This window comes from Rhinoderma darwinii, chromosome 5, assembly GCF_050947455.1.
Source record: "Rhinoderma darwinii isolate aRhiDar2 chromosome 5, aRhiDar2.hap1, whole genome shotgun sequence".
Classification (NCBI taxonomy): domain Eukaryota; kingdom Metazoa; phylum Chordata; class Amphibia; order Anura; family Rhinodermatidae; genus Rhinoderma; species Rhinoderma darwinii.
The window spans coordinates 303,018,892-303,046,103 of NC_134691.1; the positions used below are offsets into that span (position 1 = coordinate 303,018,892).

At 38.8% G+C, this 27,212-nt stretch overlaps 1 protein-coding gene and 1 long non-coding RNA gene across 4 annotated transcripts in view; one reads left to right on the forward strand and one right to left on the reverse strand.

Moving 5' to 3' along the window:
* LOC142652985 (uncharacterized) overlaps positions 1–1,591 on the reverse strand; it is a 31,224-nt gene extending 29,633 nt beyond the window's left edge. Inside the window, exon 1 of the long non-coding RNA XR_012848006.1 lies at positions 1,519–1,591. This is a non-coding gene — a long non-coding RNA (uncharacterized LOC142652985). The remainder of the gene's footprint in view (positions 1–1,518) is intronic.
* The window catches only part of DPP6 (dipeptidyl peptidase like 6), a 1,261,161-nt gene that overhangs the window by 651,978 nt on the left and 581,971 nt on the right, over positions 1–27,212 (forward strand). The window lies entirely within an intron of this gene.

Genomic DNA, 27,212 nt, shown 5'->3' on the forward strand with positions numbered 1-27,212 from the left:
TACATAGGTCCAGCCAGAATGAAGAAATGTCATGTTTAAAAAAGCAAGACGCATCCGCAGCACACATAACATGTGCATGACAGCTGCGGACTTCATTGCGGAATTTAGAATCTCCATTGAAGTCAATGGAGAAATTCCGCCATGAGTCCGCAACCAGTCCGCCACTGCTCCGCAACAGACAGAGCATGCTGCGGACACCAAATTCCGCTCTGCAGCCTATGCTCCGCAGCGGAATTTTACTCAACGTCTAAACGAACACTTCTAAATTAAAGTGGAAGTCAATGGAGAAACGGCTCCGCTGCAGATTAACGCTGCGGAGTGTCCGCAGCGGAATTCAAGTGCAATTCCGCCACGTGTGAACCCAGCCATACACGCTCGGCCGAGCCGAGCGTACAGGTGTTTAGCGGAGTCGGGAAGAATAGCTGTGGGCTATCTAAAATGTATGGCCAGCCTTAGACTTATCCTCCACCTTCCTCTCTCAGCCCTAGCGAGCAACCAGTCACCATGAGACAACTCTTCCCTTCCATCTTTCTTTGTGCGGAGACAAACCTAATCTCTTTGCCTAGAGCTCTGGCTGTGTATTTTCTAAAGTTTCATAAAGTCCATGCAAACATTACAGAAATACAATATTGCACATTTTCATTTTCTCAGTGTTATTAATAAGCTCAAAGTGGGTCAGTTCAAGATATCATAGACAAGGGAGTATATACCAAATGCATTTACATCAATGGTCTCTAACCTACTGTTGCCATGCCAGCTTGCCATGAAAACTAGACTGTTGTGTCATCCTGGGACCTCTAGCTTCACAACTGCTATAGAGCAACTGGTTGTACACATCTAATGTTAATTTATTAAGTCAATTCATAAACAGTTAAAGATATATAATACAAGTTATTATTTTTTTATTTCCAAATACAGCTATAGCAATTCTAGCTATGATTAAGAATGTCAGAGGTTTGAAACGCGTAAGCATGTTCCTGGGATTTTCATTTTAATTGTTCTGTTTTTTTAAAATGACCAAATAAAGCCTATTTTTAACAAGAGTGCTGGATACACCATTTTATCTTTCTCCATTGCATAGCAATTGTATTGTACAACCTATGACACATACCGAAAATGTTTGGGTCCAGATAACTGGAGCTGAATTTTAATGTTGAATCTGGGAGGAAGTGTCAGGAAACACTATTGAGTCCAACCACTATTTCTACTCAGGTGTCTGGTCAACTCTACTTCACAAGTCTACTCCACTGCCAGCAGTTTTTTGGGCATGATATATAATAATTATCAATGTGGAGGATATAAATCTTCTTGTTGCAGAGTATAGATAAGCTTCATCTGCTTTCATAGATTACCGTTGTGCACTTGATTTGCTATCCTGACCTTTCTAAATTCTCAGGAACCTCTTAAGAGCCTAGATAAACTGCTCACTAAATCCATGTCAATATATCTACACCTCACAAATAGCGCAGTATTTCTACACATCAGATTATTCTTGTCTACACAAAGCTTAATATTTACCTTACTGTATTGATTTCTTCATCAAATTATTGTGTTTCGGACTGTGTCTTTGCCATAATTCTAATATAAGTACCTAAAAATAGAACACAGTTTCATCACACTCTATTGCTCCACAGTTAGTCACGGTACAGATGTGTCATTCCTTACCTTTAGTCATATCGCAACATATCCTGAGATCTGCGATAAGAGCAGCTTTGAAAAAGAAATAAATTTGCGATACTGTGTCACAAGATGTCTATGCGATATGTGTCTATGTGTGGCCACCTAGTGGTTATGATGTGGGTTGCAGCCTGTCAAGGGTTTTGCTATAATATCGCGATATCGTGTTGAATTTGTTTCATAAAAAATTGGAGTCCTTAATCAAAGTCAAACAAAGTTAAGGGTGGACACATGTGTAAGTCTAAATCACTAAAATACCTTATATATTATTAATTATTTGACCAGTGATTGCTAATGCAGCATACCTATTATTTATTGCTTTCCCCTATGGAGTCATAGTGGTATTCCCTAGGATCCATAGGAAAATTTGGGAGCGGGGCTCAAACCCTTTCCTGGTAAGAAAGGGGGGACGCGGCGCAGGTTTCATCTGTTCATCATGCTTGCTATAACACAGTGACCAGGGGAGGGATGGGTTGTTAAAGCAGCACTATCATTAAAATAAGACTAATTAACTTCTTGCTGGTGGTTATAGCACTGCAATGACAACAGCGCAGCTAAATTTGGATGTAATTCTTTAACCAGATGCCAAACATAGTAGATACCCCACTGTTATGTGCCATTGAACCCTCTACCAGATTGCTGTAATGCGGTCACATTTTATCATCAATATTATAGCCAAAATAACTGGACCTCTTGTGGTTCTACGATACCAAACTAAGATCACCATAGAGTTTTACAGTGATCTAAGTTCGATTCAGGAAAACTGTTAGAAGTCTAAGTATTTTGGCCATAATACTATTTCTGCGGAACCAAGCATTTTTTCCCAGAAATAAATAACTTTTCAGAGAGATGAAATGGACTGAGGTCTACATTATGATACATGTCACAATATGGCTCTAAATGATCTTTTCAGCTTAGTCAAGTGCTATTTACAGACTTTAACAGGGTCCGGTTATTTATTCCTTGTATTAATTTATTGTTACGTTTTTTATAGTTGTTTTCTATTATCCTGCTGCAATCCGTATTATTCTGGCAGCTACTTCGAGTTCAGAGTTGTGCTAAAAAGAACACTCTATAACCTACCTGAGGTCCTATAAAGCAATGAACTCTCATGTACTGCACTGTGGAAATTATAGTTTTTATCTATATGTGACTAGTCTACAGTGTTTCATGCAGTATTTAGACCACTTTGTAGAATGACCTTTACAGACACTGAATCAGCAGGGGGTGAGATTCTGAAAGATGCAAGGAGACCAAAAGAATTATGAATGAAGTTCTAGACATGAAAGGTGTAGAAGTCAATATAAAAACAGGTCAAATAAGCGTAAACATATGCTTTGTGTCATAAATAATAAAGCTGTAAATTTACACTTATAGGTAAAGCTACCATGTAACAGTTACTCTATTCTAATTGCCCTCCAATATGAAGCAGCGTTACGTTCTGAGTATAACTGTATTCACAGAATAGCTGTCAATTATCCACCAGCAACAGAAATAAACAAGTGCTCATGTAAAAAATGGCTGCAAACCATTACATAAGCCAGAAGGATTAAGCTTTGTGCTGTATTTGCTAATACTAGCAAGAATCAGCTAAATGTAAAAAATCTCTTAAAGAGACTTTGGGGACCAGAATGGAAATTGCACTGAATATCTAACTTTATATCATCGAGTCAGCTCCTTTTTCCAAAATTAAATATTGAAGGGTCTCAAGCGAGTTTGTTGTTTTGTTTTTTTGCTGTTACTATGTTATAGTCTTTAAAGCATTCGCATCATGTGCCTATTGTCTGCCTTCCCATTTAACTCCTTGAGGAGACAGCTATTTAGGCCTTCAGGATAGCGATTTTTTTTCCTTTTTGCATCACTGTGTTCCAATAAGTCATAGCAGTGCCATTTTTTTATTGACATAACCGAATGAGGGTTTGTTTTTTGCAGAACAACTTTTATTTTTAATGGCATCATTTCGGGGTACATATAATGTATTTCAAAATGTATACTTTTTTTGGGGTGGGGAAAGAAAAAACCCAGCAATTTCATATTTGATTTTTGGGTTAATATATGTTATATTATTGATTTTTATGTTAATATTAAATTTAGATACATTTTTTATGTTTTAACACTTTCGCACAATGAAAACACTTTTTTTGAAAACCATTATTTGTTTTTCTGTCGCCGCATTCCAAGAGCCATAGATTTTTTATTATTCTGTCAACAGAGCTTATTTTTTGAGGAACGAGTTGTAGTTTTCATTGATACCATTTTGGGGGTGCAGACAAATTTTTGCTTTTTATTCCTTTTTTTTAGGAGGGGAATGAACAAAAAAAAGCAATTCTACCATGTGATTTTTAGTTTTTTTTTTTTTTACTGTGGTGGGAAAATCTTTTAATTGATACAAGCCTCTTAATTCAAATATCAGCTATCCTCGTTGCAAAAACAGGTATAGGGTCATGTGTATTAAGTGCCGACAGTATGAAATGTCTGTCTTTGCTAAGAAAAATACTGATATATGTGACATATTCAAGCCTATATGTCAAACCCGGCCTATTGTAATTTAACCCCATTATTTTTATGTAAATAACTGGCATTATGGGCTTATACATGAGAATATAAGCCTCACCACGCCACTTTTAAGTAGGTGCTGTAGTTTGGGGGAGGGGGATCAGTGAACACCGTATTCTCTGACATATTTTCATTTGGATTCTTTGCTCTCATACACATATTATTACACGAGACCCATTACTGCTTACACTATATTCTCCATAGATTCCTACTGCATGTGTACATTCTGTTTTAAAAGGAACTCACACAATATGCCGTTTCAGGCTTTTATTTCCACCGTAGTGTTCTGGACATTTCAACAAAAATATATATCAAGGCATACAGATTAAAAAATGACCTGTCACTTAAATACATTACGTGTTCCATTACTTCAATCTGCATCTGTAAGGCCCAGGCACACGCTGTGCTTGTTTATTGCTATAGTCGGCACAAATTGATGCTGGGATTTTATGTTGTATTTCTTCTTGTTCTTAGCACTTTGTTCCAATGGTTTTGCCATAGATCTTTCCTTGGTGCATGTACAAACCTCGCTGCTGACAACATCAGAATGTGAGCTGATTTAAAAGCTGACACTGCCTTAGGTTGATACAATCAAATGACTTTAAACTGCTCTTGGGAGGCAGCCATGTGGCTACCTGAAAACTGCAAAGCCTCCATACAGAACACAACCTATTAGATGTTAAATCAGTACCATAGTCCAGGTACACTGGGGAGAGCTACAAATTTCAGACGTTGTTGACAATAGTAATGTGACATTTGTGTCCTTGTGTTCTAAAAGCAAAATGTAGATCTTTACTGTCTTGAAAAAAAAATTTGCATTACAAGGTGTCAGTATTGCAAGTGCTAGAACTCTTCCCCTGTTTTCATGTCTGAAATTAATAGTAGTAATAATTAGCAAAATATTTATAATAATAATGTTATACCAGAGTATTTACTGAGTATAATAGTCAAACGAGTTGTAATATCGAGAGGCAATAGAGACTGAGAGCTTTACTTTTTCAGTAAATCAAGCATATCATTCTAACTACTTCACATTTTTCATATTAACTATGGAAAAAAGAAAACAAATCTGGTATGGGGTGGGTGGTGATTGGGATTGACTGGCGCTCTCCTGCTGCAACTGCAATCAGAGAAAGCTCCAATCCTGGCCATATAACCCTCTAGATGTTATGGATGTCGTGGATAATGTGGCACATTTGAGTTGTAATCAAAGGCAGAAAGGGTTCCTTTTGCTCACCCTCTGTCAGTTAAAACGTTCACAAAAAGAGGGACAAAAATATCTAAATATATAATTTTGTAGGCTTTAAAGCTAAAATCTTTCAGCATTCCTTGCTGGTTCAGTGTCTGCACAGAGCTTGCTCTGGTGATTTGCGTTCTGAGAAGTGTCATTTTTACTAACTGTCCTAGCAGTAAATCCACTATATGGTCAAAAGTCGGTGGACACCTGACCATCACATCTAAATGATCTTGTTAACCATTCTATTCCAAAACCATTGGCATTAATATGGAGTTGGGCCACTTTTGCAGCTATAACAGCCTCCATTCTCCTGGGAAGAATTTCCACAATGTTTAGGAGTGCGTCTGTGGGAATTTGTGCTCTTTTAGTCAAAAGAGCATCTGTGAGGTCAAGCGCCGATGTTGGACGAGTAGGTCTGGCTTGCAATTAGCGTTCCAATTAATCTCAAAGTTGCTCATTGGGGTTGAGGTCAGGGATCTGTGCGGGCCACTCAAGATCCTACACACCAAACTGTTTAAACCCTAGCTTTGTGCATAGGGGCGCAGTCATGCTGGAATAGGAAAGGACCATCCCCAAACTGTTGTCACATACAATTGTCCAAATGTCTTTGTATGATGCAGTAGTAACATTACCCTTTGCTGAAAATAGGGTTCCTAGTCCAAACCCTGAATAACAGTTTATTCCATTATCTATTCGGTAGGTGGCATTCTCCTGGCATGTGCCAAACCCAGATTAATCTATCAGATGACCAGATATTAAGACGTGATCCATCACTCCAGAGAACATGTTTCCTCTGCTCCAGATTCCAGCGGTGGCATGCTTTACATCACTTCAGCTGACGTTTGGCATTGTGCATGGTGATTTTAGATTCGCGTGCCGCTACTAAACCATGGAAACTCATTTCATGAAGCTCCTGACACACAGTTCTTGTGCTGATGTCACTTCTAGAGGTAGTTTAGAACTCTGTAGTGAGAAATTTAAAAGAGAATAGTCAATTTTTAGGTGCCACGTGCTTGGCTGTATACCTCTGTGAGTTTTTGTGGTCTATCACTTTGTAGCCGAGCTGTTGTCACTCATTGATGCTTACATTTCACCAACAGTTGAACGGGGCAGATCAGAACTTTCACAAACTGACTTGTGGCAAAGGTGGCATCCTATGATAGTGCCAGGTTTAAAGTCATGATCATGATGTTATGAATTTACTATTCATAAGTACCACATTTAAAGTCAGTGAGCTCTTCAGTACGTCCCATACTACAAATAATGTTTTTTTTATGGAGATTACATTGCTGTGTGCTTGATTTTGTCTGCCTGTTTATAATGGGTATGGCTGAAAAACCTGAAATCAATAATTAGGAGGGGTGTCCACATATTTTTGGCCATATAGTGTAGCTATAATCACCAGGTGGAGCAGCTAGATACTGCACATTTTATCTGTAGCAGCCCCTACCAAGTTTTCTATAGCAGGAGCTCTGCTCTGGCTTATAGAGGGGCATCCTGTGTGGCATATGAAAAGGATTGTCCTTATGGAACAGTCTCTTTATATAGTAAGTATTGACAGATTCAATGTCTGTTGTACAAATTTGTGAAATATATAAAAATTTGTTGGTTTAAGAAAAGTGATATGTAAATGTTTGGACTAAATGTATCTGCAATTCTAAACAAATCTGTACTGTACATGACAGTTCTATAGATCCAAATCAAAGTCTTTCATACCCTGAGGGCAGACAATTTGTTTGTCATGCATTTGTTAGCAAACAAGGGTGTTGAGAATTGGACAAAAGGTAATGGAAGTGGCTTAGAGGGGAAATACACACTATGCCGTTTTGTCCTGGGTGGCAAATCTTGACACTATAATGGGGGAACAACTTTTTGCTATGGTGACCTCTCTATTATATGTATGCCACTACTTTACATAGCATACAATATTTAATATTTTGCTCATATAAAAGTCAAACTCAACCCAATTCCAGAAAATTCAATCTTGATTGACATTAATCCCAAATCTTACCTACGGAAGCTGAAGAAGCTAACATCTGGGATGCTCTTGTGTATGTTCCTCGCTATGAATAGTTGCATTAGCTTTTCCTTGTGCATGCAGAACTGACATGGAGAGAACTAGGTGGTCGCTAGCGAATTTCAATCCTTGGCTAACAATCACATTTCTGCAAGGTGAAAACAAAATCAATTTTTGCTCCTAACACAATTCTGTTTCACACAGAAATATATTTCTACCTTACCCCTCATCCTCAGGGATAGCTCTGCATTGTTAGGATACCACAGATGAGCACCCCAAATCTTTGTGTTTCTTGTAACCACGATTTGCATAGGGGTACGATTTCTACCTGAACCGCAGTCAACTATAAACATCAAAGTGTAGCTAAACGTTTGACAAACTTCTGACATGTCATAGTGACATGTCAGAAGTTTGGATTGGTGGGGGTCCAAGCACTGAGACCCCCACCAATCTTTAGAACGAAGCAGCTGAAGTGCTCGTGTGAGCGCTCAGCCGCTTCGTGTCTGTTTAGCTTTTTCCGGAAATAAATGTATCGGTGTACGGACTCAATAGAAAGTCTATGAGCCGGTACTCCGATACATCGGCTATCCAGAAAAAGCCGAACTGACACGAAGTGGCTGAGCGCTCACACGAGCGTCTCATCTGCTTCGTTCTAGCGATTGGTGGGGGTCTCAGTGCTCGGAGACCCCCACCAATACAAACTTCTGACATGTCACTATGACATGTCAGAAGTTGTCAAACATTTAGCTACATTTTAAGGATTAAGAGCAAAGGTGTGTTTTAATTCAATATAAAAATATCAAGTGCCTATTCTAATATATTGTTTCTGAAAATCTCCCACATCAGCCCCTTACAGCACTGGGAAATTTGAAATACACGGTATGAAATTGCTTTGTCTTTAAGTAAAGGGAAACAGCAAAGTACTCCTAAGGACATTTCAAGAAAAAAAGTAATAGTTTGTGGTTTCATTTCCACGCTGAGCAGTAAAGTCAATGGGTTAGTTCAAGCTGAATCTCTTATGTGAATGTTTTGGGATTTTAATATAGAATCATCAGCGGTGTATAAAGAGTATGATTGTATAAATGCTCTTTTCAAGGCATAAAATAGAACATTTTAGTGGCTGAGATAATGAAAAGCCTTCCTGTGTTGGGAGATGCTGCTCCTTTCATGTAGGACTGTTTGCCTTCGGCAACACACAATAAAAGATATGTTCCTTTTCTTGTTCTCTGGCAGACAAAGACACATCTTGCTTCGTACTTCTTTGCAAACAGGTTAACATTATGTCGATACTTGTTACTATGCAATCAATATTAAAGGATAGAAATGTACAATAATGGAAGTACGGTGGCACTTTTGTTTTTCCAGCTTAACATATATACTTTTCATGCTCTACATTCTGCTGACCCTAAATACACTCATATTACATTTTATAGAAGAAAGAAGCCTTACCGTGTAGACAGACCCGCGTGCAAAAGTCCTATCGTGTACATGATACATTAATAATGGACATTTGTAACTTATTTGTAATAGTGAAATGGTAATAACAATATTATAGTATCTCCCTTTAAGCACATATTCTCTTTTGTTAGGATTTCCTGACAATAAGCTGATCATATGGTTTCCTCCAGCAGCGCCACCGCTGGAGAAATGAAGCATTACAATGTTCTCATTGAAATCTATTGGCTTTCTGAATAATGCAGTGATGTGCCAGGTTCTCGAGTGACAGGTGCTTTTTGTAGCTTCTCAACACTGGCTAAAAGATAAGAGACCTGAACAGAGACCATCCTCTATTCCCTAATTGGCTTATTGAATTTGATATTTCTGAACCAGATAACCCCTTTAAGAACAATATAAATTAGAAAATTGGCAACTATAGATACATTTTGTCACTTTATACACTACTTATACTTTATTAGAGATGGTAGACTTGATCTGCTGGATTTTTAGTAAATCAGAATTATTCACATTTTGGAGAATGAATGGAGAATATAATATTTAATAATTTGCTCACCTCTAGTCATTTTCAGTTAGCTCATCAGACCGTGGTAAGTAGGAAACTGTTGCATCAAACAAGACCTACAGTCTTACTCAAGTACCCAATAATCAGATATTCAAGGAAATATGCAGTCTATAGCGCTGGATCCCTTTCATATTATATTTCTGTTGTACTATGGACAGCTTAAGGCCAGGATCACATTCACAGTTGATGCAGATTTTGTGGCAGTTTTTGGAGCCAAAGACAGAAGTGGATCCAAAAGGATGGAAAGGTATAAAGAAAAGACTGATTCATTTCCTTTCATTTGTATTCATTTGAGATTTGACTTAAGCCTAAGTCAAATATGAAAAGTGTCCACCCACCACCAACATCACCTAACCCCAAATCATACCCTCATGAATCCAGAAAGCTGCGATATGGGAGGATTAAGACCCCATGCACACGACCGTATATTTCATCAGTAATTACGGAGCCATTCATTGCTATTGGCCACGGACACGTTTCAGTATTTTTACTGATGGGTGTCCTTGCTAAAAAAAATGATAGAACCTATTACTATTCATGTCCGTAATTACGGCACTGACTCTCCCATAGAAGCTTATGGGCGCTTCCGTAAATACGGACGGCTACGTATATGTGCATCCATAAGCCATCCATATTTACGGAAGCGTTGCTATGCAACATGTTGGTGACATCATTTGCAGCCTTCCTCTTTTTTTTACGGATCCGTACATACGAATCAAATATGGATGCAATACGGACCGTATTTACGGACACCCTTCCGTATATACAGATGAATTATGGATGCATAATTTACGGAAAGAATTTACGGATAGATGAAAATACGGTCATGTGCATGGGGCATTAGGATCTTCACTTACAGCTGAGGATAACTTTTTTAGCTGTTCTAGTGCTTACAGAACTGACATGGAGGATATCAGTGAACCCCCTCCTCTGATGAATGAAAATGCTCACTGCACAGCAAATATTGTGTTAGTCATTAAAAGATGACATATGATCCTGTTCTCCATAGACTATACACAATAACAACTATTGACTACTTGATTCTCGCAAACCTACTGATTAAAGTAGGGGATCAGCGCTGGAACAACAAATCACATGGCCATCCATTTTAGTGGGTGTCAATGTTGTGCTTTATGCCCTGTTTGCCCTTCAGTGATTTCTCCACCAAAAACAGTTTATTGGGTTCGCGTGGGTGGGAGAAATGGAATTCCCAGCATTAGGATCCCACCACAACCGGTTTGTTCGAGACCATCAATTGTCTGGAATTGTCCATTGACTTTGACTTAACATGAACTTCCAAATAAGATACTAGTTATGTAATTTACATGTAAAGCTAGCAACAAGACGTCCACTCCTGTCTATGGGAATTTCTGGGTCGTTTTTGTCCACGTGCCCAGTGCTTTAGTAACACTGACATGTGTTTAACTACATGTTCTGTGTCCAATTGCTCAATGTTATTGCAAGCTACAATGTATTATTAGGGTAGTAAATTGAAAGTGATTATCAGCAAGACAGGCACAATCCTTCCTACTCAATGTGCTGTTTTGTGTTAGGTTAGTTACCCTGATGTGTAAAAGAAAATAAACCCTAGGTTCTAAAATACACATTTAGATCTTTATTTCCTAATTTCTTTTATATTTTTCTTCTTTTATCTATCTTCATCCCTTAACATTTAACAGTTTGATCAATCAAGAAGGCGGCTGGAATTTACTTTTATGGAGCTAGAATGTAAAAGGAGAATAGACTTTAACAGTGCAATTTTAGCTTAGTATTTAAGTTAATTTAGGAAGACCCATGAGCGCAGAATGAATGTTGTTTTATTAGATACCAGAAAAGCATTACTAAGAAACAACATCATAATGTAAAAACTGATTGCAGCAAAACAATAAGCTGTGTGGTGGGTCACAACAAAGACTAGGAAACAAAGCAGTCCGTCATTATCAAATCATCCGCTACATCACTTCGATACATTTATGTTCTGTAGAAAATACATTTTCTGTGTGGAACAATATATGTTGAATACAATCTGTTCCCGCAAAAAAAAAGCCAGTATTTCTCCTCAACTCAAACAATAGAAGAAACAAATTACACCATTGTACACAGGGCCATATTATAGGGAGGGCAAAGGGGGAATTTCCAAGGGCTTCCACTCCCCCAGTTCCCTAAAGCACTTTCCAGACACTCCCAGCAGGGAGGATAAGGCATGTTAAAATACATGCTCGCCTATAGACTTGGTCACCTGCGACACCACTATGTAGTTATGGAGGACAAGGTCGCGCAAATTAGTTCTAGATATCAGGTCGCCACCCCCCCCCCCTCACGTGAGATTCTGATACTTTCAACTTAGACATGCCCTTTGGTCGCCATTTGCAGGATATAATGTAAGATTATGTACGTCCCCTTTGGAGGATTGGGGAATGCAGGACACACTGCTTAAACCCTTGTCACTGTGTTATAAACAACTCTTAGGTGTTTCATTTAATAAGCTTGCTACAGCTTTAGGGCTAGTTCACACGGCAGACTTTACGTGGAGGGTCCCGCTGCAAAATCCGCCGTGGAACTATTCCTGCCGTCAGGTGAATCCGCCCGAAGATCGAACAGGACTCTTCTTTTTTGTGCTAGCTCAAAAAATCAGCTAGTGGGAAAAAGAAGCGTCTGACTCCCATTGAAATTAATGGGAGGTGGAATTATGCGGCGGGATCCACTGCAAAATTTCCTCTGTGTGACCATACCCTTAGACTGAGGTTCAAGACTTTTCCTTCCATATCCGCTGGGGATCATATTGGACTCTTTGATTGGCCCTTTAATATCAACCAGGGACCACCTTATGCAGGTGACATTTTTTGAGACAATTTACTACACCTCTGCTAACTTGTATAGAATGGGAAGACAAGCCTCCCCTACATGTCTCGTTGTTTTGGAGCAGACAGCTCCTTTTTGCATATGTTTTGGGACTGTCTAGTCATCTTTTGTTTTTGGCCAGAAGTTATGGAATATATCGAAATTAAAATGGGTCTCCCGAGAGTAATGAATCCTAGGATCTGCTTACTTCTGCTAGTTGAGGAACTTGTACACACTGTGGCATCCATGTCACCTATGATACTACTCCTGTTCTTTGCGAAAAAATAACTATTCTCACACCCTGGAAGCATCCCAAGTTCCTACACTACAGGCATGATCTTCATGTTTAATACCAATTTTTCTCTTTTTAAAGGAGTTTTTCTGTCAGGGACATTTATGACATATCCACAGGATATCCTCAGAAAAAGCATGGTTGAACAGCAGCACTAGTCTAGGCTTGAGAGAGACCCTCCACTTGTCACGGGTCGAAACGTTGTCATTTTTTACTGGATGTTTGACCAATAACATAATATATTGATTGAAATTTGGGAGATGTGTGCTGCTGTTCAACCATGCTTTTTCTGAGGATTACACTACGTCAGACTGCATTTGTCTGATTTTACAGCGTGACACCGCTCCTGATATCGGAATTTGTGCTGCTTCAAATACTTTATTTTTTGGATATCCACAGGATATGTCATAAATGTCAGATAGATGCGGGTCCCACCACTGGGACCCGCACCTATCTCTAGAACGGGGCCCCCTAAACCTCGTTCTACCGCTCTGTGCTCTGGCTGACACGTGTGATTCCCAACCTTGAAGAAGAAAACTGCATAGCTCGCTGAGCTCCGCTTTTTCCATAACTCCCATAGTAGTAAATGGCAGTTACGAAAGTAGCGTAGCATGCGAGCTATGCTGTTTCCGTAACTACCATTCAGTTCTATGGGAGTTACGGAAACAGCGTAGTTAAGCGAGTTATGCTGTTTTCTTCTTCTTAGTCGGGAATCACACGTGTCAGCCGGAACAGATAAAGTTAAAACGAGGTTTAGGTGGCCCCGTTCTAGAGATACGTGCGGGTCCCAGAGGTGGGACCAACATGTCATAAATGTCCCTCAGGGGAAAACCCCTTTGACCCCTTTGCACTCTACGACGTGCTATTATGTTCTGGTGCAGGGGGTGATGTATGGAGCGCGCTTCCTATGCTGCGGGTGTCAGTTGACACCCGGGACTAACGGCCAAGAACTGCGATTGCGCTGTTCCTGGCCGTTTAAACCCTCAAATGATGCGGTCAATCGCAACCGCAGCATCTGAGGCATTGAATAGAGGGGTGCGGCCCCTTCAACAGTTCATCCGGGGTGCCGATGGTTGTCATGGTAGCCCAGGGGCCTAATGAAGGCCCCAAGACTGCCCTCACTCTGCCTCTGTTAAGCACTGCCTTAACAGAAGCCTGTAAGAATGACAATATATTGAAATACATTAGTATTGTAGTGTATTGTACCATTGGATCACCGGTTCAAGTCCCCTAGGGAGGCTAATAAAATGTGTAAAAAAAAAAAAGGGGAATAACGTTTTTAGTAGTGAAAAAATTAAAAGTTCAAAAAACTTTTTTCCCTTTTCGCATTTTTCCTCTAAAGTAATGTAAACAATAAAAAAGAAGACAAAATTGATTTCGCTGTATCCGTAAAAGTCTGAACTATTACATTATAGTGTTATTTAACGTGTACAGTGAATGCCGTAAAAATAAAACATTTAAAACGCCAAAATCGCTGTTTTTTGGTCAACTTAGCTCTCAAAAAAATGTAATAAAAAGTGATCAAAAACCTGTATGTCCTAAAAAATGGTGCCGATAAAAACTATAGCTCGACCAGCAAGACAAAAAGGCCTCACACCGATCAATCGACAAAAAAATAAAAAAGTTATGGCTCTCAGAATGTAGCGACACAACAAAAGTTGTCTTTTTTTTTATAGTAGTAAAGTAGTAAAATATAAAAAACTTTTAGAAATTTGGTATGACCGAAATCGTATTGAGCCACAGAATAAAGTTAAGTTGCCATTTTTCAACACGGTGCAAGCTGTAAAAACAAAACTCAAAAAACAATGGAGGAATCACAGTTTTTCCCAATTTCAGCCCGCAAAGAATTTTTTTTCAGTTTCCCAGTACATTATATGGTACTTTAAATGCTAACAATAGAAACTCCAACTCCTCCTGCAAAAAATAAGCCCTAACACCACTCTATTGACGGAAAAATAAAAAAGTTATGGCTCTTGGAAGGCAGGGAGTGAAAAACGAAAATAAAAAAAATGGCTCAGTCCTGGAGGGGTTAAGCTTACTTATGTAGCCAGAGGATGCTCAGACAAATTTACCAAAATATGGCAGCCTTTGGTGGCCAACCCACATACTAGCCATTAGATTATGATGGTCTTGTCATTATTTTCTTTGCTAACAACTACCTCTGTGTCTCCTGGTCCTCTCAATCCTCCACTGGGACAACTGCATTATTTTTCTAAACTCCCTTTTTTGTTTTTCTTGTATGTAATTAAAAGCTGTGTTTCAGTTTATTTGTTGTTTGTTGAGCTCCCGTTGATTTTATATATCATTATGATCGGTTTGTTAAATTGACCTTGTGCATTTGGGTACTTTTGTAACACCGCTCATATCTGCTGACTGTACCGTGTATTATGTGTACCTTTATTTTTTTCTGAGCTCTGAGGTCTTTTCTGAGGTCTTGATAAAATGTACAATTTAAAAAATATATATATAAAATGTCCAATTTTTGTTTTTTCCCAATTAGCATACATTAGCGGACAGTTGGGCTGCTCTCATACACATTGGATTGTTGGTGGGTCCTGACGATATTGGCGAGATTCGTAGACAATTAACTAATATGAATTGCTAGCGTAACACCTATATGTTATTTCCTTTACCCGCACCAATTAGAGAGGATATTTGCTCTTTGATTGTCACATATAAGGATCTCTTTATTTCTACTAAAGGAGTGAGAACATGAGTAGTTGAACATCTAATCACTTCCTGCACCTAATCAGGCCGTTTGGTCTCTTCAGTTTTAATGATTTAATGAAGATATCTGTATGTTGACATAGTCATAAGTGGCATGTATGAACTCTGCAAATCTTTAACTTTCAGTTTTAAGAGATATTGAGCGCGAAAGGCTCAATCTGGGTCAGACTTTTAGCCACAATCGATGACTTTTTTTAAAATTTGATTATTCAGGTTTTATTTGCGTATATAAAAACTGTGACAATGATCCTGAAACCCCTGGCAGGGTAAGAGTTCAAATCAATGGCGTTCATGACGCTGTGCTAATATCTATCTATGTATCTAGCACACACAAAAATGGCAACAGCACACTGGGAACCAATGCCACCTAAAGAACGACGCTGCGCTGTCGCAGACATTCCAAATTAGACAAAATTTGGAGCGTTTAAGGAGATCTATCTATCTATCTATCCATCTATCTATCATCTATCTATTATTAGTTCGATTGTTTAAACTCAGACCAGGTAGTCGCAAAATGTGCAAAATGTATCCCAGTGGTGCATTCTGCATGATAATATTGGCGCATCTTGCATGACCTGTTAAGCCCTCTTCTCTTCCTTGTGCCAGAATTTTATGCCATTTTTTGCCCAAAAAATTTATGCTATTTTTATTGACAAACTTTGGCACATTTTTTAACTACGCCTCTTTCCGGTAAGCCATAACCCATCCCCTCTAAGACATGCCCCCTTCCTAAGACATATTAAAACATCACTAGTTAGGTGCAAACATCAAAATTGGGTCAAAATGTGCCAAATTTCGCAGTTTGCACCAAAATTTTGCACAATTTTGACACATTTCAGACCCAGACACAGTAGTTAATCTGCCAATTGTATTGGCAAACGTATAAATATACATGGGTTCATTTGTGATAAATAGAAATAATACATCTAAATACATTTATTGTGATTAGAACATCTCTTAATGCAGCAGTTAATTTTTTCATTTGCAATAAGAATTTGGCTTTAGTAACATTATTCCCCTATCGCTCCTCTTGAATTAGCGGCATTCTAGTGTTGTGCAGCGGCTAATACAATAGTATGTTACTTATGTTGATGGGAAGCTGATGAAATTCTTGATATGAAGATAAATCATGCAGCTGATTGATAAGATCATAATGCAATTGAAGGTTAGCTCCATCTATATCTCTAGCATCTGTGTTGACAATTGGGACATTTCTGTTATCTTGCTTTGCTACAGTATTGCTCAGTTCTGCTTCCCTGATCCCCTATTTTTGATGGATCACTAACCAATGATGAGATCAGCAGTCAAATGTAATGGGCTGTTTGATAAGGGAGAGGCGCTGCTATTGTTGGGGATACCAGTAGACTTAATCACAATTGGTATTTGGAAAAACAATATAATTTTTATTTGGAGCACTCAGTCACATGTTGATTTGCATACTCATTGTATGGAAGGCACTGTTCACATCTGCATCTCATTGGAGGCTCTATTGTTAGCCTCTGAATTTGCCCAGAGTAATAGCGATGCATGCAGCATTATGCTTCCTGTCGAAACACTGGGACACCACAACAGTACTAGATTGACCCGATTATACTTTATATCGTATGACAGAGCTAGCACTGAGGCATAGTTTTATATTAAAAATGGAAAATACGACGAATTCAATGTTGACCTTGTGTTCAGAGATCTGTTGATGGTCTAGAGTGTCCAAACTTTTTAGGGAGCCTGAGTTAGGTGATCTACCAGGGAACTAGGGACAGACATATGTCAAGCATGTAGGACCGGGCGGCAAAAATGTTTTTGCTCCTTTCTCAGGTGCGCTTATAATAGTGATAGCAGACACAGTTATTTACTTATAGCATTTTCTCCACAGCTATTCCTTCTTAATACATAAAATTGCAGTTCCTCCCCTATGTGCTAGAATGTATCTTAGCTGTCAGAGATTTCATAAGACCCACATAAGTGAAAGGGGTTTTCTGAGACCAAAAAAAGCATGGCTAAAGGCAGGGAATGTGACAAAATAGCAAAGGAAACATTACTCACCTGGTATCTCCCCCACTGCTCCAGCGCCGCCACTTCAGTGGCCTGTCGGTCTTTCTTAGCTGTCCTGCTGTCAGGACATGCCGACTACCCGCATGTGACTGCTGTATCACCACTGAGGCCACTGATTGGCTACAGGGGTCACGTGCAGGTAGTTGGACTGTTAACAAGGATCGGCAGGAGCAGCGATATAATGGGGATAAGCCAGGTGAATAATATTTCTTTTGTTATCTTACGACATTCCCTGCTTTTCTTGGTCTCGGAAAGCCCTTTTAATAGCACGGGATCATAGGTCTCCAACCTTTTCCACTTTCAAAAACAACAGGTGTTCTAGTAATGCTTTGACCACCCTAGAGCCACTTGTGCACAATTATATCTGGAGTTGAAAACAATTGGCACAAGCTGGGAAATCGATAGCTTCCAAGTCCCTGGTTGGGGAACACTGCTCTAGAAAAGATGATGTCAAGCACTGCGAGACATGAGCCTATGAGGAGTCGACTCTGAGGCCTTTAGGTAGATCGGATCTACTGTTTGTCCACCATTTGTCTAAATTCTTCACAATCTAGGCACGTGCCAAGGACAGTACATCTAACATTTTCTTATTTGTGTGGCTTGGTTTGAAGCAATTTTTGGTCATGTGGGTACTGAGGCATAAGAAAATCATGGGTACATTTGTGCCTCAATGCCAAGAGTAGCAGTACTATATATGTAGACATGCTGACATTAATGAATTAGAACAGAATATATTTAGTTCCTACCTGTCACTGTGGGTTCAGCCCAAGAGAGAGAGGTAAGTCTCCAAAATAGGGATACAATGTTCAGTGTAGGGACCCTCTGATAGAGGTCGCCTTGTCGTGGCAGATGGGCTCGCACATTTTGATCAAACTGAGCGCTAAGAACCTCACATTTATTGACATAATAACTATATCAGTAATGCAATAGAAATGCAAAAGAAACAATAAGTGTGTGTGTGTGTATATATATATATATATATATATATATATATATATATATATATATCTTAGCACCCGCGGTGTGCATCTGCATTTTCTTGTTACTTGACATGCTGGCATTCACCAATTGATGCATGTTTTTGGTTTATTTAGATCTATAGCATTTAGTGACAGATCCATATTTCTGTTTTGTCCTACACAACCAATTAAAAAAAATATTTGAACCACGGTCATTGTATTTTCTTGCTGAAATGTACAGGGTTGACTGTTTATTTAACCCGCATACAGAGGACAGATTATGTGATTTATTTAAACCAGATGACAGCAAGATATATTTAGAAAGTATGAGCTCTTCTTCTCCAAGGACATCAATAATTGAAGAGTTTAAGTATCAATCAATAGGAGCTTGTGACTAATATATGGGATGATCTGAAACCTAATATCTGAACATGAATAAAAATGCAGTTTAAATAAGGTGGCCAGGGGTCCTTGATGTTTATTTATTGCTTAGTCCTCACTATAATTGCAGGAATGAGATTAGAAGATGGTTCCGTCTTAATCATTGTAGTCCTGGGTTCCCTGACTGTCTCTGTTGTTTGTTAATAAACTGCAATCTAGCAAAGAAATAATAATGCAATTGCATCATAAATGAGGAAAGGAAATAGGTACGCCACAAAGTCAACTGATTTGTCGAAATTATTCTAAAGCCTCCATTATTATACAATTTCATATAGTCAGTAGCCATAATTTAAAGTGACTTATAAATCCTGAGTATTACAAATATAGCATATTTATTATGGGGTCATTACATAACTTTACTCTAACATTGATAACATTATACCCAGAAATATGTTTCTAGTAGTGTATGATTTGTAGAAACAATAACTTGTATGACTATGTATGAGTCTAGGCTACAAAGTACGGAATAGCGAACAGCGGCATGTAGCATTAACATTGCATGACATCACCTGATCATAGATGAGTGTGGCCGAATTTGTAAATGATTGCAAATAAATTATATTTGATTCCATTTCCCCATAAATCACCGCTAGGACCACCCCAAGTCCATTTGGAAGTACTTCTTGCTGCTTGGCAACATGTTGCTGGGTTACATAGACCTCACAACGACTGTATTACAGTGCCATCCAACCTCTGACTTGTACCTAATATGGCACCCATAGAACTCTATAGACTGTGAATTGACCTCCATATGTCTCTGTTTTCATATAAACGCATACAGAGGTGTTTTCTGTTGAATTCTGTGGGAGACAAAAAAACAATTGTGGCCTCCTCCATCAAATGCAGTAGTACGAAAGTATTTGCCCCTAGAAGCTTTTATTCTAGGGGAGAATATTTCCATAAAACTGCCATACAGAGGCACCATACAGCAGCTGCAAGGATTCCTTGTGCCTCCATACAGGCTCTTTGCACATGACTCTGCTGTCTTAAGGAGGCTTTAAAGCTTTGGTTCAAAGATTTTAAAAATTTAAAAAAATCAGCGCAGTCAGTTTTTAAGGTACTTAAAGGGGTTGTCCCAAGATTAAATGTTATCCCCTAACGCGCGTGCGCCTGCTGCTCCATTCATTAGGAGGAAAGGGAACCCCGTTCTCGTGATCAGTAGGGGTCCAGCGATGGGAGTCCCACCGATTAGCATATTATAACCTATCCTGTGGTTAGAGAATAACATTTAATAGTTTAATGGGGTTTTCCCATGAGGGACATTTATGTCATATCCACATAAATCCACATACATCCTGTCATAAATGTCAGATAGATGTGGGTCCCACTTCTCTCTAGAACGGTGTCCCCTAAACCCCGTTCTAGCTTTTTGTGCTCATGCTGACTCCTGACCACTTGCTGATTACATGGTCGGGACATGGTCGGGAGTTACGGAAACAGCATAGCTTGCTGAGCTACGCTGTTTCTTTAACTTCCATAGTAGTGAATGGCAGTTACAGAAGCAGCGTAGCATGCGAGTTACGCTGTTTCCGTATCTACTATTCAGTTCTATGGGAGTTACGGAAACAGCGTAGCTCAGCGAGTTATGCTGTTTCCATGACTCCCGAGCATGTAATCAGGAAGTGGTCAGGAAGCAGTGGTCAGGACTGTATAACTATAGTAGTAACTATATAGTAGTACTGTATGAACTATTTATTTACTGCATGTTTTATCTATTTCAAAGAGTTAGGGGATGCTTAAACAATAGGGTGCAGGTTTATGTCATTCAGGGAATGGAATAACTAATGTACATTCAGTGCCCACTAAAACGGCAGAATAGAATTGCGACAATTCTCAGGAATCTGCTCTCATCGTGGATAAGGTGGAATAAGCAATAGACCAAGAGGAGTATGGGGCTTGACATTTTGTCATGTCAAATCCAGTATGTTAAGTAGAATTTTTTGGTTCTTGGCCGTGACAAGTGTGTGTGCAATTAAATGCATTGAGAATAAGGTTGAAATGATTCTAGTCCAGTGAAATAGTAAATATCATGATAGAATTTTCGGTGGTAAATAGTTGGCAGGCATGAGGTTTAATAAATTCAATAGTTTTGACAAGATGAACTTTATATGTCAGGTAAACAATAAATAGGAAATAACAGAAAGATACTTTCTGGATTCTAACTGTAAAAATGAAGAGCAATCAAGAAAGAGAATACATTTGCAATTTCCAGCTGAAGTCACATTGGTGTTTTAGAGATTCCTGTCCATTATTTTGTTTACATAAAATGGGAACAGATCCCAGCACAGGATTTATATTTCTGGTAAATATTGATGGGCATGAGAATGGATCTCCCATGTGCCTATGGCCGAGGCTACACTGCAACATCTGCAGCGCAACGCTTGGAGCAAGTGATGCAACTCATGTTCAGATTGTGCAATGATCATAAGAGCATAATACATACTATTGATTCCTATTGGAGTGCAACTAGCAGGAGCCACCATGTAGTATAAGTCTATGGCTAGGACTACGCTGCGACACTGCATCACCTGCTTAAATATTGAGTTACAGTAAAATCATGATCATGCCGCAACTTTAATGTTCCTGTATGGGAAAAGGTTCCTGGCAATTGTTGCTTATTTATTAACATGATCGGATTTTATGCAGTGGTCTTAGGGGGGAATATTAATTGAGATAATAGATTTTCAACCGCTTTAGTAAAAGTAAGAATGAGGTATTTGGTTGCACCATGGTGGCACATCAGTTAGCACAGTCACCTTACAGCACTGAGGTCCTTAGATTGAATATAACCAGGACATCATCTGGAGTTATAATGTTCTTCCTGTGGCTTTGTGGGTTTCCTCTGCATACTCCTGTTTCCTCCCATACAGATAGGTTACACTGATTCTGCAGAAAGACATACATGCAGTAGTTAATGATTTCAGCACCATGGACAGAGGCATCACTGAATCAATCCAGCGAAAGTCCATAGGCCTTATTCAGACAGCCGTAATGTGGCCGCACTTTAGTGTCCAGATTATGGCCACAAGTTCTGGACCCCCTGTAGTTCAAGTGAACTGAAATTAGAGGACAAAAATTAGTAGGGTTCGGGTCCTGCGGCCATATTGCGGAAGCTAAAATGTGGCTAAAACATGAATGCTAGAATGCGGCTCTACTGTATTACAGCTGTCTGGGGGAGATCTTAAGATGTTTAGAAGCATTAGATTAATGTTGGCAAATTCTGTAGATTTTGATGTTTCATAGATCAACCAACAAGCTAATGTCTATGAGGGACTTCGGATGAGAGATGATGAAGGGAAGAAGAGTGGTCATGTTGGATTTCAACATCCCTGATCCTTTTGTTGAGCTGTGAGATTAGCCGCTGTGCGCCGTGCCAAGAGTGCATGCTTATGGGGAGATCAATGTCGGAACAATGAATGTACATCTATCTAATGTGTATGACCAGCGAGGAACAACTAACACAATATATTCATTCATTAAACAGGCAAGAATAGTAGAATCCTTCAAAACTGGTCATGGTTTATAACACCATGTCAGGTACAGGGTGCATATACACGACATTATGAGTGGGGAGTGGAGGTACATGATACATGTTTCTTGTTATCCTTCATGTCCTATTTTAACTTTTCCATTCTCCTATTACCCCTTTTTCTCTGGTTCAATTAAAATTTATTGGAAGGCAACCAATTATTTTCCCAAAATGTTCTGATACTGGCAAAACTAAACTAACAAAAATGGCATTGTAGATTGTAATTTAATAAAAACCACTGCCAATAAAGGCTTCCTAGTGAAAGACTAGACCGCAATCCAATTATGTTTGATTTTTCCTACAACATAGGCTGCCTCAGCTTGTGATATTTTTCAAAGTACTGTTTGTATATAGCCGCCTTTGATGAACTTGCAAAACTTTATTAGGAAATTGCTTTTAGTAATATAAGCTTAAAATGAATGTCCACCTTTTAACACCATGTCATTGTTAGGTCCAACATTTTGTGCTGACTGAATTCTTAGCAGCACATTTTCTAAGACTGGCGTTTCGTATACCACTCCTAGTGTGAATCCTGCAGGTGTAAAATGCGGATAACTTAAAAAGAAGTGAACTCCTCAAAGTAAATTTGCTGCTTCTTCAGCTGTCCGTACGCCAGAATTGGAAATTTTACGCCAGCTACGAGTTTGTCTAGATACCAGATTCTGGCGTAAATGATAGGAAATGTGTCTGGTCATACCCTTTCCACTGATCCCCACCCACTTTTTGCTAAGTTGCATTGGCAATTTATTTTGTTTCATACGCCAGTCTTAACAGAAAATAAAGTTGGCGTAACATGTGACGCATTTATTAAGAGGCAAAAGCCTCATAATAAATGCATCACATCATTAGTCTGGACTATTTGCCACAACTGTGGCACAACCAATGCCGCCATGCACCATCCATTTCCCTCATATTGGCCATAAAATAAAATAAAAACATTTATTCCCCTCACAGCTCCACTCCTCCCCCTCTGGGCCCCCTCATCGCTCCAACACGGCTCATATAAACTCCTGAAGCCGAACTGCGTCAGGGCCTTATATGCGTCACAGCACTTTAACTTTATCAGTGCTGCATTATATACAACGTCCTGACGCTGCCTGGCATAAGTGCGTTGTATGAGCCACGTCATGATGAGGGGACCAGGACATGAGAAGAGGAGCGGTGAAGTGAAAATAAATAGGAGTTGGCATAGAGTCCCACTCGAATTTCCACCAGTTTTCTGGTGTAAATTATAATAAGGTTTTCAGAACGCTGTGGCCCTACTCCCGTTTCCGAAGCCACCAAAGTGGCAAGGGCGGTGTAAATTGCAACTTTTCGGCACTTTCGCGACTTTTCTATGCCAGAAAACTGGCGTAGAAAGATTTGCAAATTACCCCTTTGTGTTATATTATTGAGTTTAGTGTAAGCAGTAAGTTCCTCAGCTACCTTTAATGGTGGCCGCAGGTAGCTGGAATTTTATTATTTAACTTTAAGTCTATACATGTTATTTGGAGTAAAAAGGCATTTCAACTGATATAAAGAGATTTTGAGAAATGAATCAGTACATAATGTTGGATCTTTTTAAATAAATAAAAAACTAGAGTTCATGGGTGGACATTTACGTTAAGGTTATTATTGAATGATTACATATACAACATAGAATAACTCAATGATAGCTTGCAGGTCTTTAGGGAATTTCATGTTGCGCTGAAGAAACATGCTGATGGACAAACATGTTAGTATGTATAGTGCATGAAGAATAAGAAAGAAGTCTGCATGCTGATGAAGGCTCGTTCAGGACAACCTAGCCAAATGTGAAAATCCCTGCAGGTTATTATAAGAACTCTTCCTCTTGTACAGGGAGTAATTACCATTATGATATTATATTGAGGAATTTATATTCATGCAATTCCATTATAAAATCTGAAGCTTCACTTTTTTCTTTTCATTACTAAAGATACTAGAATGGCAATTTCCACAAGATTTGCCTTTTTGCTATTAGAAAATATTCTATTATATGGATATAAACAGAAGGCCTGTTTTCGGAGACGCAATATAAATTTTGCACTTTTTGCTAGGAAAAAGCAATTTATTTTTAAGTGTATCTGAACTTTTGCAAAATGTGGATTACATTTGACACCTAAGTCATTACTTTCTGCTCTCTTTACGTACACCTTTTCATGTTCTAAACTATATATCACCGTTTTCTCAGCACAATCATAGCAAGGATACAACGAAATGAGAAAACCAAACAACTCACAGTAACAGAACTTTTATTTGTCTGAACTTTTTACTTTTTGTTATCAAAGATTGCATCTATGCTACAATGATAAAATTCTGGCTGCCTGAAGCCACCACTAGAGGGAGGTGAGGAGTTTACAGCATACTGCTTGTACATTAAGCTTAACAATAAAACAGTATGTGTTACCCTACTAAGTTCCCGCAAGTGACGGCCTCTGGCAACCAGAATTTTATCGTTTAACTCTAAGTATGGGATTTTCAGGTATTTACCAGAAAAGTTAGCTCCATCCTTATAAAGATATATTAATAAATTATTCAGCATAGTATGTTGGACCTACAAACAAGATAGTGTTAAAAGGTAGACATTCACTTTAAGGATTATAGAGTCAGATAATAAAGATGATTTTGGGTAACGGGAGAAGGCAGCCAAAGCTCAAGTTGGGCCTTTAAATAATAAAAGAAGCATAACTTCCCTGTTAAATACCCCACTGCTCCAACGCCGCTTCTCTGTTGTGTCCCGTCGGTCTCTCTTTACTGAGCTGCAGCAATGACGTCACATTGACACACATGACTGCTGCAGCAAATCATTGGCCTCAGTGGTGACTGCAGAGGTCACGTGTGTCAACATGACATCATCGCTGCAGCATAGAATTCAAAGAGTCGTGGGAAGTATCATAGTGTGGGATTTAACAGATAAGTTATGCTTCTTTTATTATTTGACGGCTTTCCCCCCTTCCGAGGTCTGTTTTTTGGTGATCCCAAACAACCACTTTAATACATGTATTTTTTTTATTTTATTTATAATACTGTTGTATGTAAGTTAGAAACATCCAGCCATGTATCGGAGAAATTACAGTATTTCATATGCTTATTTTAGGGGCAATTATTCTGTACTGAGAACAATTTGTGTCATGCTTGCAGTAATGCAGAATAGTTAGTACTTGTCTTGCAGTACCCTTGATGCAAAGTTTAATGAGAAAAATGTGTTAGATCTTTTTAGAAATTTCCAAGGAGAGATATGATGCTCAGTATTTTAATGGCACCATCTGTCAGTGTAAAAATTGCCAAGTTGTAATATTGATCTTGTCACTTCAGGGAAAGGGATGATATTTAGAAATACCAATAACTTTTCTTTTGCTCATCTCATTTGTTTACCTTGTATTTGAACATTGATCCCACATAACAGACTTCTTAAAAAGTGTTCAGAGTATCTTTCTAAAAGCTTCACCCATCAGAACTAAAATCTACATTGTAGCTCCATCACATTATAAGAGCGTGTATCCTTTGCCTAATGATGTTATATATTCATCACACGCTGCATTCTCATGAATATTGTTGTACCGCCTCTGGTATTCATAAATACGGACAGTCTGTTAGTAACTAAGTACTTTCAATATATTGGGCTAAATGAGTACTAGACATGTTCTGTTTCTACATGGAGTTGAGGGGATTGAATGTTTAGTTAACTATTTATTCTTCATGGATCTAAGTCCCTTAAATGTGAATCACATAAAGGGAATGTGTCGCTAGAAATTTGTATTTTTTTTTTTAAGTTAAACAGTTAGTGTATAAATGATTAAACATTGTTCTATTTTTTTTAATTTTTTCACGAGTCAGGAAATATTATAAATTAGATTCTAATTTATAACATTTCCCAGTGCTGGTCACTAGATGGAGCAATTCCCAAAATTGCAGCATTGGCATGTGGTAAAGCAACCACATTGCTTTATGCTGCAAAATTTGAGAAAACTCACTCGCTCTAGTGAGCTCACAGAATCCCCCCTCCTTTATCCTAGCTAGTGCCGGGAGAAAGGAGGGGATTGAACGTTCAAACCTCCTACACTGTGTGTCGCCATTTTTTGAGCTAACACACAGTGTAGTAGGTTTACATACAGTAGTAAACACACCGTAAAACACGTACATACACAGAAATAACTTACCTGCTCCTGCCGCCGCCGCTCCCTCCGGTCTGTCCGCTCCGTCTGCTCACTCTGCTCCAAGTGCTTGCTTCAGAACTCAAGTCCGGAAGCCGCGACCGGAAGTAGTAATCTTACTGTCCGGCCGCGGCTTCCGGTCTACAAGAAAATGGCGCCGGACGTCGCTCGGCTGAAGACCTTCAATTTGGACTGTGTGGGAGCGGCGCATGCGCCGTTCCCACACAGACGGCGTACAGCATAGTGGATGGAACGGGTCCCATTCGCATTCACTATGGGGCTGTATGTGCCGTATTCCATGTCTGTATGTGTCATTAATCGACATATACAGAGATGGAAAAAAAAAATGGCAGCCCCCATAGACAAGAAAAAGTAAAAAAATAAAAAAAAGTAAAACACAAACACACAAATAAATAAAACATTTTTTAATAAAACACTAAAAGCAAATTGATATAAAAAAAAAAATTTCCGCGACACTCGTCCTTTAAGTAAATTCCCCCCTCCCCATACGGACATGTATTCACAAATTATTTTGTCATGTTATCTACAAATATATTTCATTGAATGTGGGCTATTTAACACTTGTCTATTTTGGACTCTATTTCTATGGAAGGTTTTTGTAGGTTGTGTTGTTGCGCCTTTCTTCATGCAGTGTCTTATTTATGCTTTGTACACCTTATCCACTTTTCAAAATGTTCATTCCTTAACCC